Source organism: Coenobita brevimanus, chromosome 23, assembly GCF_032717465.1.
Source record: "Coenobita brevimanus isolate Jiangsu-jjx chromosome 23, ASM3271746v2, whole genome shotgun sequence".
Lineage (NCBI taxonomy): Eukaryota > Metazoa > Arthropoda > Malacostraca > Decapoda > Coenobitidae > Coenobita > Coenobita brevimanus.
In genome coordinates, this window is record NC_136976.1 from 9,074,020 (window position 1) to 9,089,742 (window position 15,723).

The window sequence follows — 15,723 nt, forward strand, 5'->3', positions numbered from 1 at the left end:
AAACGGGCCTAGAGGAAACACACAAAAAAAAAAAAAAAAAAGTCAAAGAACAGCTTTAGTATATTCCTGTTCACTCAAGGTTATTTTACTCAATTTGGGAGAAAATATATATATATATATATATATATATATATATATATATATATATATATATTTTATTGCAATAAATGATGGAGTGGGAGACGGAAGCAGAAAACGAGTTGAAGGTGGAGGATGAATTAAGGGGGAGGTGGTGGCAGCAGTGAAGTTGGGGGGGAGGTGGTGGCAGCAGTGAAGTTGGTGGTGGAGGTGCTGGCAGCAGTGAAGTTGGTGGTGGAGGTGGTGGCAGCAGTGACGTTGGTGGTGGAGGTGATGGCAGCAGTGAAGCTGGTGGTGGAGGAGGTGGCAGCAGTGAAGTTGGTGGTGGAGGTGATGGCAGCAGTGAAGTTGGGGGGGAGGTGGTGGCAGCAGTGACGTTGGTGGTGGAGGTGATGGCAGCAGTGAAGTTGGGGGGGAGGTGGTGGCAGCAGTGACGTTGGTGAAGGAGGTGGTGGCAGCAGTGAAGTTGGGGGGGAGGTGGTGGTAGCAGTGACGTTGGAGGGGGAGGTGGTGGCAGCAGCGAAGTAGGAGGGGGAGGTGGAGCAGTGTTGTGGGGGTAATTTGGTAAGAAGGAGAGAGAGAGAGAGAGAGAGAGAGAGAGAGAATGACTATCTTCTATTATTCCTACTACCACGGACAGTTTTACTCAGCTTAAGGATATCCCGTGGTTAATAAAAGTTACATCCAATATCTCCTAAAGCCTATCCTGATGGTCATCGGGGTGAAGGGATTAGCAGGTTGGAAAGTGTGTTTGACAGTGAAAATATTTATGAATGGAACGGCATAAGGATGAATGAATGAATGAATGTATGTGCACATGTATCCATGTTTGTGTATGTTTACGTGTGTATTTATATGTACAATATGAATGTATTCATGTATATATGGAGATGTCCATAAATGTATGATTGTGTGTAGGTACAGTATACGTGTGCATGTCTATGTGCATTTGGGTATGTGTAATGTATGTAAGTACGCACTGATGTGCATACACAATGTGTATATGTATGTACATGCATGTGTTCTATGTATGTGAATATGCTGATATGTGCGTCTGCATTTGTGTATGCATCTACAGTACGTGTGTATTATGTATGTATTATTTTATGTATGTACGAGTATGTACAGTACATATGTACTTATGCATGAATGTATGCATTTATATAAGTATTAATGCGTGCACGTATGTATATGCGTAGGTATCTACGATGTACAGTACTAATGCATGAATGTTTGCGTGTATATAGGTATATAAATATGGGCATGTGTATGTAAGCATGCATATAAGAATGCAGATGTGCATGTATACACGTATGTATGTGTGTGTATGTGTACGTTTGTGTATGCATGTACTTATGTAAGTATGTATGCATTACAATACGTATGCAAGCAAGTCAGTGGGTATGAGTATGTTCGCATGTTCATACATGCATGTATGCATGTGCTGTTATGTATATGTATGTGCGCATGCGTGTGCATGTACGCTACCGTTTGCATGAGTGATTTTGTGTCTGTGTGTTTACATGTAAGTTTATACGTTAATGTGTGTGTGAGTGTGCGAGTGTTTTAAAATGCTTTAGGCAGTACATTAAAGAAAATCCATGAACATGTACTTTGCGAAATGGTAGGTTATATGCCTAAGAGACAAAAAGTGCCACTGAATTATCTGAAAAGTCCAGTCCTTTCAAATTTAACCCAAACCCACCCGGAGTACAAAATACCTGCACGTAGAATCAAATAGAATAACCTTACTACTGAATGGTGGCAGGGGGGAGGGGTGTTGTGATGGTTGGGGTGGTGGTAGCTGTGGTTACTGTGGTTCTTCCCAACTTCTGTTCTGTCTTCTGTGCTCCTGTCTTGTCTTTTATCCCCTTGTCTTCTCTCTCTTTATCCTCAACTCTTCATATCCAGGTTAGTCTGAAAAAAAATAAAATCAAATTAATAAAGGATCTTCAGACAGGAAACAGAAACAGAATATTCTCCATTATAACCATCCCAACCAAATTTTGGGAAATGCAAACGTTCTGCTACTTTAACAGTTTGCCATTACAACACTATTTCACTGATATGGGAAAGAAAGAAATAATAATACTGACAATAATGTTGATGGTGATGATGGTGGTGGTGGTGGTGGTGGTACGGGGGGGTAATGAGGTTGTGGTGGTGGTGGTGGTGGTGGTGGTAATGGGATGGTGGCGGAGGTAATGAGGTGGTGGTGGTAGTGATAATGGGGTGATGTTGATGACGATTATCAGTGGTGAGAACTGGGTGGTGAAGATTATTATTATTATTATTATTATTATTATTATTAGTTGTAGTAGTAGTGGTAGTAGTAGTACTAGTGGTGGTGTTGATGGGGGTGGTGATGTGATGGTGATGATGGACGGGTGGTGGTGGTGGTGGTGGTGACAGCGGTGGTAATGCTGCTACTGATTTCTTCTGTCCCATCTCCTGTCTTTGTCTTCTGTCCTGCTGTCTCGTCCTTTCCCCACTTCTTTAGCTATCCTGGTCACAGCTTATCTGAAAAAGAATATGATATCAGTAACGGAATAATAATACTAGCAGCAGTAATAATATAACAAAATGACAGGAATAGCAATGATAGCAATTGCAATACTAAAGAGTAATAGAAAAAAATAGAAGTAATAGTAATAACGGTGATAACAGTATTAGCAAAATGGGTAATACTATTAACAGCACTAATAACAATAGAACTGGGTACCGGGTATATGTACGTTTTACTTTAAGCAGAAGTACCTTGCCAATTCAATTCCCATTACTCCATTTTGTTTTCTGTACTTTTTTTTAACTTTTCATGGTGGTAAGCGATTGTTTTCTGTTGACTTTTATCCCCATGTTATCATTTTCTTTATGCCTCACCGACGTTTGTAATGGCGGACTTACGAAACCTTACTCAAATCTTGGTTAAGTAAGGTTAGGTTTGGTTAAATGCTAGGTTAGTTTAAGTTTGATTACGTTAAAATGTAAGGTTAGGAAGAGGTACTAATAGCGACCAGGACGTTATGTTGGAGTAAGTGTCCGCCATTACACTCGAGAAACGGTTGATGACAGGGGAAGGAACATGACTAAAAATAGGGAACGAAATTTAATGTGAAGTGTTCATTTACAACCCCCCAAAACAACCAGAAAAATCTAAAAGACTATTAGGAAGAAGAACTGATTTGGTAAGGTGCTTCCACTAGTTTAAGTAAAACGTATGTTTACGGGAGAATCGTAATCACTGCATTACTAAAAACAGAACAGCAGTAATATTAGCAGCAGCAATAGCAATAATAATACCGGTGCTTGCTACAGTAATTCACAATATCCAGAGTAATAACGGCAATAATGGCGACAATACCACATTCTACAATGAGCACACGGAACACTCGCGCTATAGCCAACTAGAGTAAGGGATGAATCTTTGCCTCTGCCCTGTGTCTTTGGTCTCTGACAGATTAAGACAGATATCGTGATAGTTTTCGGAATAGGTCGCTTAGTAATAGGTGCTACGAAGCCTCCAATGCCACCTAGAATAACCACTATGAAACTATCAAACAACCATTCCCAACCTCAGTCGGTAGAGAGGTGGCCTGCAGTCCTACCGGACCCAGGTTCAAATACCCGCTGGGGCAGGGAACAGTTTAAGGATTTGAATTTCATAACAGCAGGCTTTACTGATCTACCAGGAGACCCGCCGACATGTCGTAAAAATACCCCCGTTAATACCAATACACCAGACCTGTATGAGACACCCCTAGCATGTATTCAATATGGACGGTGGGTGTTTGCGCCTAAGTGGTGACATGTAGAGGTGTACAGTATGGTATGCAGGAGGACTACTGGGCCTTGGGAACAGGCTGTGAAGACTATGCCCAGAGTCGGACAAAAAAAAAAAAAGTATCTCTTGCAATTTATGTTTCGGAAAACACACCAACCCTGCAAAACACCTTTCCTCCTGACCTAAGTCCATCTATGTTTACTTACTTGCACATCAGACTGATTTTCTTTAACACATGCCTAAATTTAAAACGTCCCCAAAAGACAATCGCCACTCCTTCCTTCACAGCACGGCTCCAGTTCAAATTAAATTTCACCTAACTTCCTGGCTTAAATTAACCCATACTGGCTCTCACGCGTATGAACCTAGGCTAATTAAAGGTACTATGAGGTTCTGTACAAATTATTTATCCTTAATGAAGAAAAATGTCCCTTAGAAGCTGTGTACAACTTTCCCCATCTACAGCACGGCCTACATCGAACATGTCAAATATGCCGCAGTGCTGCCAACCTCTACAATTTCTTCGCCCTACACAGACACTGAAAACGTCCTACATTTCCCCTCGTCGCCCTACGGCTCAGGATGAAAATATTACTGTACAAGTTGGTAGTTTATCTATCTATCTATCTTTATCTATATATATAATGGCATAGAGCTATTATGGGTTTCTGTTGTTTAGTGCAGAACTAGACCTACACCTTATCTTCCTGTAAAAATAATTTTAATATGTAATGAGTGTGTGCACTGTGTAAGCGCCTGTGTCATGGCTACCCCCGTCTTGGGGAAGTCACGAAGGTATATGTATATGTATGTGATCATATCCTGTCCTATTCCTGTTCACTTTACAGTCATACCAGCGGCCCAGCAGCTGGCGCTGTCAGCTGCCAGATTCACTTATTAGTTATCATTTAACCAGTTTTTTTTTTTTTTTTTTCTAGAGGGTAATAGTGAATAATAAAAACTAAGACCTTTTTTGAACATATTTCCTTTCCACTTATATAATTTATCTTTTGCTGCAAAGTAAATATAACTCATACCAATAATTCAAAATCGCCCTACGTTTTGCTCTGTTTCAGTAAAATTACCCTACGGGCCCTACAATCCATGATATGATGCTTAATCGCCTTACAGTTGGCAAAACTGATATGCCGTCATAAAAAAACTCTAAGTCTACTAATATGAAGTCGGATCACTTGTTTCTAAAACGGCTCCAAGCTGGCGCAGGGGACAGAGCATCGGAGAGAAGTCGACTGGCACGAAAGTCACGATTCCACGAAAGCCCAGTTCTGGTGATTCCTGATGATGGTGGTGAGTGGATGCTTGCTCCACTCACCAGATCATGACATTTTCAGTAAGAAGTGAGGGAAGCGACTGAAATGTGTGAGGGAAGGTGTTCGGGCGTGATGGAAAGTGTAACGGTGTGAGGGAACGTACTGCTATATTATGGGGTTAAACGAGTCTGCACTTCTTCCCCTTCTTCCTTTTCCCTTATTATAAATTTTTGAGTCTGCCCTTTTATACATTTTCTGTTATTTAAGCCAACTGACGTCACACACAAGCCACGCCTCCCTGCGCCCTGAAGGAAAGTGATCCGACTTGGTTGACTTTGAAAAAACTAGCCTTGCTTCTCGGGTGCCTCTCTATTCGAAAATTTAAACCTAACGTCTAACCGGCAACTCAACAGGACATGAAAGATAACAGGGGATTAAAAAAGAACATGAAGTTAAGAGAGGCCTACAAAGTAAGCTTCAAAGAACGTAAGAGAATGTAAGCCGTAGAAAGAACGTAAGGGTACGAGAGAGGATAAGCTGAAGAGACAGACAAACAAAAGGGGAAGTAAAGGAGAGTTGTGGTGTTCATGTGGATGTGGAGTTCCGTGGAGAGACAGACAGGCAAATATGGAAGTTAAGTCGCGTTGTGGTGTTGTTGTGGATATGGAATTACGTGAAGAGAAAGACAAACGAGGAAGTAAAGGAGAGTTGTGGTGTTGAGGAAGATGTGATCGTGTTAAGAGAAAAGCTCTGAGATGGTTTGGGCATGCGGAAAGGATGGAGAATGAAAGACTTGTTAGGCGGGTGTATGTGAGTGAGGTGGTGAATTAATGGTAGACCTCATGTAGTGATGAGCTTAACGAAAGTCTCTCTCTCTCTCTCTCTCCTAAATTTGAAATGCATTTACTGAGACGAATAAAAAAATAAAATGAATAACAACAAAATCACAGAATGCCGGAATTTCAGGATCCTTCTGTTAATGCCTTTATTGTAATGTGATGTACTGTGGTTGCCAAAATTGCGAAAATCTAAGGAAATGAAGGATCTCGCGTCCGCAAATTGTTAGGAAGCAACAGGAGGACAGGGCCGCTCCTACAGGTCCTCTCTAAAATACGTCTCTGGATTAAAAGTGCTAAATATCCGCCACGACTTGCGTTTCGATCCTTTCACACACAGAAACCGTAAAACCAGGCAACCACCGAGACACCAGTTAATTTTGGGGCAGCCGGTTAGTCAGTGAGTCAGTAACACCAACAAAAAGCGGTTCGTTGTAGTCAGAGAAAGAGAGAGAGAGAGAGAGAGAGAGAGAGAGAGAGAGCGTTCCTTGTGAAATACTCCTGAAATAAAAGACGTAAAAACGGAACGGGAAAAAGAACGTATTGCAAGGAGCATAGTGTTAGCCGGAGTCAGGTTGTGTGGTGGTAGCTGTGGCTGCTGCGAGTCCCTGGAGAACGTAATACAAGACATTCAGGTTGTTCTCGGCAGGCGCCAGTGAATGAGAGGGGGGGGGGAGGGGACAGGGGCGTGAGGGAGGGAGGGGGACGTGTGGAAGTTGGAGGGATGGGGCTGAGAAAAAGAGAGGAAGGGGGGATGGAAGGAGGGAAGGAAGGGGGAAAGGATTAGGGAGGAAGGGACAGAGGACGAAAGAGGGAGGGGAGGGAAAGACGAATGTGGGGTGGAAGAACATGGAGGAAACGTGGGAAGAAGGAAGAGATGAGAGTAGAGTGGGAAGGGAGATGTAGGGGGATGCAGTAAGGGAGAGAGGGGTAGAGGAGGGAGAAAAGGAACACTGGTGGAGGTAGACAGGCAGAGATGGGATAGACTGGATGGTAGAAAAGGAAGGAACAGGGAGAGGGCGGAATAGGGAAGGTATATGTGAAGCCTGAGGAGGAGGAAGATGGAAGACTGACGGGAAGGAGAGGAGAAAGACAGAGGTGGTGCATGAGAGGTGGGGAAGCGAAAAAAGAAAGGAGACGAAAGGATAAGGAAAAAGGAGGAGGAGGAGGAGGAGGAGGAGGACTGATGAGAGATGGAGGGAGGGGAAAGTAGGAGAGGGCATGTAAGAGGGAATGGGATGGATGGAAGAGAAAAGAAGAGGGCTAGGGACAGAAATTGTGGGAGTGAGAGGAAGTAGGAATGATGGAGATAATAGAGAGAGAGAGAGAGAGAGAGAGAGAGAGAGAGAGAGAGAGGAGTGGGAGTGGATGTAGGGAAGAAGGGAAAGGGACAGAGAATGCGTATGAATAAGAGAAAGACTGAAGATAAAAAGAGAGGGGAGAAAGATAGAGAAAGAGTAGGAGAAAGAAGGGGAGGGGATGGAGAAAGAAGAGAGGGGAGAGGGATAGAGAAAGAGTAGGAGAAAGAAGGGGAGGGGATGGAGAAAGAAGAGAGGGGAGAGGGATAGAGAAAGAGTAGGAGACAGAAGAGAGGGGAGAGGGATAGAGAAAGAGTAGGAGAAAGAAGGGGAGGGGATGGAGAAAGGACTGAGGAAGCGGGGAAGGACTAGGGCGTGAGAATGACAGAAGGATGAAGGCAGGAGTGAGGAATGGGAGAGGTTTAGGGGAAGGGCAGGAGCGAATGGGAAAGGCGGGGCGGAATGAGACAGACACCTAGGAGGAGGAGAGGGACAGAAGAGTACGAATTAACCCCTTCAATCCGGAAGGCCCTTGAGAAGGAAAAAAAGAAAGGAAGAAAAGTGGCCGGGAAAAAAAAGAAGAAAAAGAAAGAAAGAACGCAGCTCATCCGCATTGTGAAGCTGATGGAGACTTTCTAGATGCTTTGGTGGAAAGATCCTCCTAAGTTGGAAAAAAAAAAAAAAAAAAAAAAAAACGTTTGTTGGTGGGCAGACGCTTGTGGAAATGTCATTATTACAGCAATATGGTCAATTTCTTGAATCAGGTGACGTAATTTATATCCTACTATTACTACAATCAGATTATTTTATTCAGCTAATGTCAGATCGTTCGTAGTGATGGTTTAGATTATGTCTACACTAAAATCCTCAAATTCCAGAAGTATCTCCAAAGCTCAATAAAACTGGCTATATCAATAATAAAACATGAAAACATGCAAAGTGGTTGAGGATGGATGAGTGGGGGTTGAGCAGGGAGACAAAAGGGGAGTAACAGGGAGAAAACAGGCAGCTGAGTGCAAGTGTTGACAGGGGGATGAGAGAGGTAAGCGAGTTAACGTTTGATGGGAAAAGTATGGGCAACGTTAAAGTTATTATTATGGAAAAAAAAAAAAAAGGTACGGAGTATAAGGAAATATAGAGGAAAACAAATAGCAACAGACATAATGATCACTTCGAGGTTGTTTCCTATAGGGAAAACTACAACTACGGTATCTATTATGTGAGTTAAATGCAAGGATAGAAAAGCAGGAAGGGAAGAATGGGAGTCAGGCAGGAGAGATGGGAGAAAGATTAGTTGGGCTGGAATGGGCGAGAGTGATCGGAGAATTAAGACTGAGAGTGAGAGGTGGGACGTTGGGGGTCGGAGACAGAGAGATACAAAGAAGGGAGGTGAAGGAGGTGGAGGAGACTGATAGCGAATAGGCAAAATATATCGGTGGATCGGAAAGTTTTTTAGACAGTGAGAAAAGAGAGAAACTTAGATGATAATGAGATACGATGTTAGGGTGAAAGATTCAGAAAGAAGCCTAACGGGTACAGGGATACATAAAAAAAAGGTATACCCAGCCTCCTTCGACTTTCTCAGCTGATTAAATTTGTCTGTTGTTAGCTGGAATAGAGTAGTAGAGTTGTTCCGATCATGAGGGTGTTTAATGGTGAGAGTACTGACATTCAAGCTTGTATGGCTAGAGCAGATGATAATAAAATACTCGTATTCTGGTGTTAGCTGGAACAGAGTGCTAGAGGTTTTCGGTGTAATGTGTGTGTGTGTGTGTGTGTGTGTGTGTGTGTGTGTGTGTGTGTGTGTGTGTGTGTGTGTGTGTGTGTGTGTGTGTGTGTGTGTGTGTGAGAGAGAGAGAGAGAAAGGAGACAGGCTTATCAGTGAGGGAGTGTGACAGTGAGGGTGATGGACAGCATGATAGGAGTAAGGGTGAAGGGGACTGGAAAAAAAGCAACATTCCCCCCCTCCAAAAAAAAAAAAAAAGGAGAAAAATATATTACAAACCTCCCGGGCAAAAACTGGTGACGGAGGGAGACATGATGAGGGAGGGTCGCGAGCTGGACGAAATATTTCAGGAAAACAGGACAATCAGACGTCGTGTTATTTTCCCGTGGAGGACAACAGAGGAAGGCGAAGGGAAACACAATGACGGGCTAGTATATTTTTGTTTTTATGTCTTTTTTTATTGTGTTTTTGTCTTTCCATCAGTAAATAATTTGATGCATGAACAAGCTACTTACTACACAGTGCCTCGCCAATGTATTATTTTTACCATCGTTTTGTCTTGGTATTTTAATGCTATTAGTACTGAAAAATACAACAGACACATAAGTCATATGCAGGTAGACACGCAATTCCTCACTAATACATTTTTCTGTTTCCCTCTCTTTCTTGGCATTTATTTCTCTGGTAGATGAAAGTGGCATTGGTAAACCAGTTCTGCTGTCGGGCCCTGCTGTGGATGTCACTGATTGCATTGCGCAGTTGACCCTTGTGCGGTGTGGTGCGGTGAGGATCTGTCCGTTCTCCCTTTTGGGGCTAAGATGCGAATGAATGTGTTTGAATGGATGAGTAAATGGGGAGTGTGTCGTCCTGTCTCGGCTACCTCCCTTTCCTTGGGGGAAGCAGCCTAGGTATATAGATATAGATAGATAGATGAAAGTGACCACTATGGAGTCGAGTTATGGAGCTACCTTTACGTAGTAGTGAATGCAAAGCCAAAAGGTCTCTTGCAACTAAGGAAACGATTTACTATGCTGCAGAAAATCTCATCACCATATATAAGTCTGATGGTCTAGTGGGTAAAGGCGCTTCCAACGGATGTGGCTCACAACGGCTTACAACCAATGGTAGTTGAGGTTTATTGCTCATATAATTCCACTCAGAGCCTGCCACGTCACCATTGCACTTTAAATGTTAAGATAGAGCATCTTCAGCCCCGAATGCCTACACAGATTGAGAAGCAGTAAAGAAATGCATAATAGATTAACAGAATACATCCCGCCATCAAAAAGCTCGTCACATCGATGCACTAACGAGCATCTCTGATGGGTGTTTACAGCATGTTTTAGTTGAGTCTGGTATGACTTAATGAACTTATGAATAATATCCTTTGGAATACACATCAATATGAACATATACTTAAGTGTGCACACACACTGATGCAAATATCATCATCATCATCATCAGCAGCAGCAGCAGCAGCAGCAGCAGCAGCCATTGCAAGTCCACTGCAGAACAAAGCCCTCCCCCAACCTTTTCCACGGATTTCTTGACTAAGTTAACTTCTGCCATGTTTTGCCTGCAAACTTCTCCATCTCATCGCTCCACTTCCTGTCTGCCCTTTTTCTGCCACGCCTGCAATCTGTTTGAGTCCAGTCAGTCAGCCTTTTGCTTCACTGGTTATCCCTTATTCTTGCTACATGACCTGCTCACCCTCATTTCTGTTCTTTCATAACTTCTATAATGTCCATGACTTTAGTCTGCTCCACCTCTGACACGTCACATGTCATACATGGAGCGCGGAGACACGTTTCGTCCGTTACATACTTTCATGGAAGGTGGAAAAAGAAAAGGTGGCATTTCCGAATCAAGGGTCACGGTGGTATAAAAAGGTCTGAGGCGGGAGAGGAAGGGACAGGAGGTATGAGGAGGAGGAAGAGGGAGGAATTAGGATGAAGGAGACGGAGCTGAAGGGGCTGCAAGGACGAGGAAGAGGAGGGCCAAGAAAGAGACGAAATAACGAAGAGGAGGATGAGGATAGGAGATAGAGGAAAGGGAAGGGACAGGGAAGAGAAGAAGGAAGAGAGATAGCATGGAGAACAAAAGCAGGTAAGGTGGGGAAGTGGAAGGAGGAGGAGGGGAAGAGGTGGAAGAAGGGGAGTGGATAACAAGAGGATGATGAAAGGGAGTAGGAAGAGGAGGAGGCAGCACGGAGAGAAGGAAGCGGGGAAGGAGGAGGAGGAGGGAGAGAAGAAGATGTAGAGGAAGTGCATGAGGAAAAGGTGAAAGGGGAGGTGGAGTAGAGTGAATAAGTAGGGGGAAGAGGAAGGTGGAGGAGGGGACAGCAGCAAGTCGTCACCCATCCATCCAGTAACCAATCCTCCCCCCAAGCTTCAGAAAACCCTTTACATATCGTCATATTTTATAAAGTTCATTTCTACATAAAGAGGACTTTATTTAAGAAATGCATCTCGTACTGAAGAGGTAAAACTCACACCATTAACCTTCCTAGTGAGGTACGGGCTTTTTCCAGGTATTTTAAACAATGAACGGGTTAAGCAATCTCCGTTAATTTCTTTAGTATCATTACGGATTTATTTTATTCTTGCTACTTATTCTGAATGATTCCTCGTACGGTGTAAGCCTGTTTAGAATACTGACTTCCGTTTTTAAATTAAGTCTTCTTACTCTTTGACGGCTTCATTTAACACAGGAAATATGCATTGTTGCACTTTTCATAGATTCCTGTAGTAAGATTATTTTTTTCTGTATCTCTATTTACGCCACATCAGAAGTTTTATTTAACCCTCTCACTGTAGTCGGTGCAGTTCTGTACTTTAAGATAATTCCAGAGGATTATGTTGAACTTATAGGGGTCGTACAGGTGAAAAGCCTATAAAAATGATCGAATTACTCCTCTGCTCTTTGTACACCCAAGATTTATATTTACGGTAAATATTTTGGTCATTCGAAAGTAACACTGGTAGTCAATCGTTTAATTTAGGAAAGGCCTCTCGTACAGAAATTATTAAGTACTCTGATACCCCCTTATACACACACACACACACACACACACACACACACACCAATTATCAACTCTTCTCTTATATTTTCATTTTATTCATGATACCTTTAGACAATTTTATTCAGCCTGGAAGAAGACATTTTGAACTGTGGGTCGTGGCAAACAAAAAACCTCTATAATTTCTCTCTCATTTGCTGAATAAAATAATCTTGGGCAAAAACGACATCAGTCAATCCCATATAACCAGCTGAGGTGAAGGACTCACTGATTATGCTACCACTGTCTCATACATTTATGGGGGCGCGTATTTTAATCACTAGACTACCAGACGCCTTATGGAAGCAGTAAGGAAACAACGCAACATATTCTCCCCAGTCGCAAGTACTTTTCGCTACGAGGCAGGAACACGAGTGTCTAATTTCGAAACATATATTTACTGTTGTCATTTACGATTATATTCCCTCCTGGGATGGAAACTTATGCATATATATTTCTTTCCCTTTTCTCTCTCCTACTGGATCCCACAAGTCAGGTAGATTCATTTCCTGCGAACCTTCTCCTCCTCCTCCTTCATAATTTGTGTTTAATATTCCAGGCTCGAGCAATGGGTTCTTTTCTCGTAAGGGTGCAGGGAAACATGAAAAACACGTTATCTCGAACCCTCAACAATTTCCAAGAGAACTGATGTTCGCAGGGCAACGAGCCGTATCTAAAGAGTTTTTCATTCGTCCTGGCCGGCAATTATCACACTTTCTAATTTGTGAGGACGTGCGTGATTATGACGTGGTTAGGGGCTATCTAGAGAAAGGGTGAGAGTGAGAGCTGGGGAGTAGCAGATGACATGTTGGGTACGAAGTTAAGAGGCTGCACTATTATCCGGAATTCTGGGGAACGACTTTTGCTTGCTCTATCCTGGCGGGGGGTAGAGGGGAGGTATTATTGGGTGCTTGTATATCTAGTAAAGGGAATAAATTTGTCACATTTTAACCTGGCATAAAAATGTAATTTCTCCATTTTTAATGCCGAGCTATAACTTGGGATTAAACCATCATGAAATTTGAAGGCATTAGTAGCATCAAAGATTTCTTTATCCGTCTGTATTTCCTACTTCCTATGATCACCATTCTTTCAAACGCAGTGTGTCCAGGCATCTCGAAATGAACGGATTTTGAATTTGGGTCTCTTTTGTATTGTCTACTTTCTTGGAAGGAACGGTTTGTGGGCTCCTGGCCTTTGGTTCCTTCCTTGCAATAAAAACAATAATAATAATAATGAAAAAACGACGCTGGTATTGCGATAAATTCCACTTGGGATCCATACTTCAATGACGGGGTCGTCACAGCAATTCCACGCAAACTGTTCGTGAGGGAAGAGTTTTCAGGTACAGTAAAATCTCAAATTTCGACAGTTTAGAATTCGATGATTCGAATTTAGATGCATTTTGGAGTGGTCTGCCTACCTCACTTTTCGATGCAAAATCGCGAATTTCGATGCTGTCACGGGCTTCATAAGCAGAAACAGTCAAAGATCATCACCTTCAGGACAATTACTTGGGTGTTGCAAGATATAACCATCCAAGAGGGTGAGGAGGAAGATGTTGACACTGCAGATGTCCAGATACATAAGGATGATTTTCATTTTGAGGAATTTGGGTTGGATACCTCCACAGAGGAGGCTACTTCAACTAAGTGGTCCACCCCTGCAACACACCACTAACACAAGCCAGCCAAATGATAATAATCCATAACCTAAGGTTAGTACTGTACTGTACAATGTGCTGTAACTAATGTAATAAAAACTGTGACAGGATACTGACAAACTGTAACAAATTTTGCTGTATTCTACACTACAGTACAGTATGGCAATACAGTGCAGAACTACAGTTACTTAACCACATTTATAGTTCATAAAGTTTACGGGGTGTGTGGGCAAAAAATCATTATTTTACGTAGTGAAGTTGGGAGGCCCTGGACCCAAATTGATTTTTCCCATAAGTTCAGTTCAAATTTCGATGTTTTGAATTTAGATGCGGTTTTTTGGTACATATGTCCATCGAAATTTGAGATTTTACTGTAATTCATACCATATTGCAATGCATCGTCGTGGGACACAAGTGGCACAAAATTAAACAGTCGGCAACTCTCTACTCATTCCTGCAGTCACAGCAGACAAACGTCAGGAGTTGCTTGCCAAATTGTCATTTTTGCAGGGTCTTTCCCCCCTTTCGAATAGTTTTTCGTATTCAGTTAAGGAAACGAAACCACCACTGGAAAGCTGAAGAAATTTTGCTTCTAGATTAGTTTGTTATTTGGACAATTCTTGCCCGCAAGCCTGAGAGTACACTTACACCCGTGCTCGCGAGACAAGACTGAATCTTATGCTTTGCTCAACGTATCTGTCAGTTTGTCTGTCTAAACAATATAAACAGTTTTTCGCCGATTTTAACGACATCTGGTGGAGGATAGAGGGAAAACCAAGGTGCTGACCTACAGTTTAATGAGAAAAATAGGTCAAATTTCAAGGTCACAGTTTGAGTACGCAAGGTCAGCATTGAGAGTTTTTATCCGATTTGGAACAAACTTGGTAAAATAGCTGAAAGTAATGCATGAACTATTTGGGGTTCAAAGGTGAGAACAATTATCAATCGTGTGAAGGAGGATGGCATCATTTAGGCACCTCGCCCAATACCGCTGCACGAGATTCAGCCTCCTCCTCCTCCTAGTTGATGGAGTTGCATGAAACTTCCCAGGTGAGTTTATCTGGTTGCCGGGAATGCCTTCCACTATATACAATTCTCCAACTATGATTTTCAGGCGGATCAGCTCCTCTCATCAAATAAAAATATAGAAGAAATAGCGAAAGGAAGCCAGATATGGCTTTATCTTAGCATAAGTTGTACAATTGGCTCTCGTCCATAATACGATATCTGAGGAGTGTGGTATCCCCCCCCTTTCAATGGTTCTTGGAGGGGACGCCCCCTACCAAAAAAAAAAAAAAAAAAAAAAAAAAAAAAAAAAAAAAATCAGAAATAAGAGAAAATTTTGAATGAAACTTCCCACGTGAATTCGTCTGGTTACTCCAAAGGTCTTCTACTATATGCAGTTCTCCAACCATGATTTTTAGAGGTCAGCCCTCTCACCAAATTAGAAATTCTCAGAAATGTTGAATGGAGGGCAGATACAGCTCTAATATCTTATTACATGCTGTACAGTGGACTGACAACCGTAATGCGATAATTGGGGAGTGTGGCTCCCACAGTGGTTTTTGGCTGGGGTCAGCCTCCCTCCCAGAAAAAAGAAAGAAGAGATCGGAAATAGGAGAAAGTGAGCACATGACTTTCAACGAAACTGGCATACACATCGCAGGACTGGGTATGGTTTCCATGTTTTCTTTGAATGCACAGGGAGACCCTGCACATCCACTTTATTCTCAGGTCAACGTTACAGGCCACTGTCAAAGTTCAGTCACCGTGTCTGTGTGAACAAGATTACTAAAACAGTTTTGACTTGATTTGGACTTAACTTGACATAAGGGTTGAGGATCAGTCATGAGGCTGATTTACTGGTTTAAAGAACAATACGTCAATGGCTAAGGTCACATGGCAAGGTCATTTTTTTTTTCCCCCGAATGAGCCAAATTTTGTGGGAGAGTTCAGGGTATGCCAAGAATTGAGCTACGGTATTTGATTTCTAGAACAAGGTCGCAGGGAAA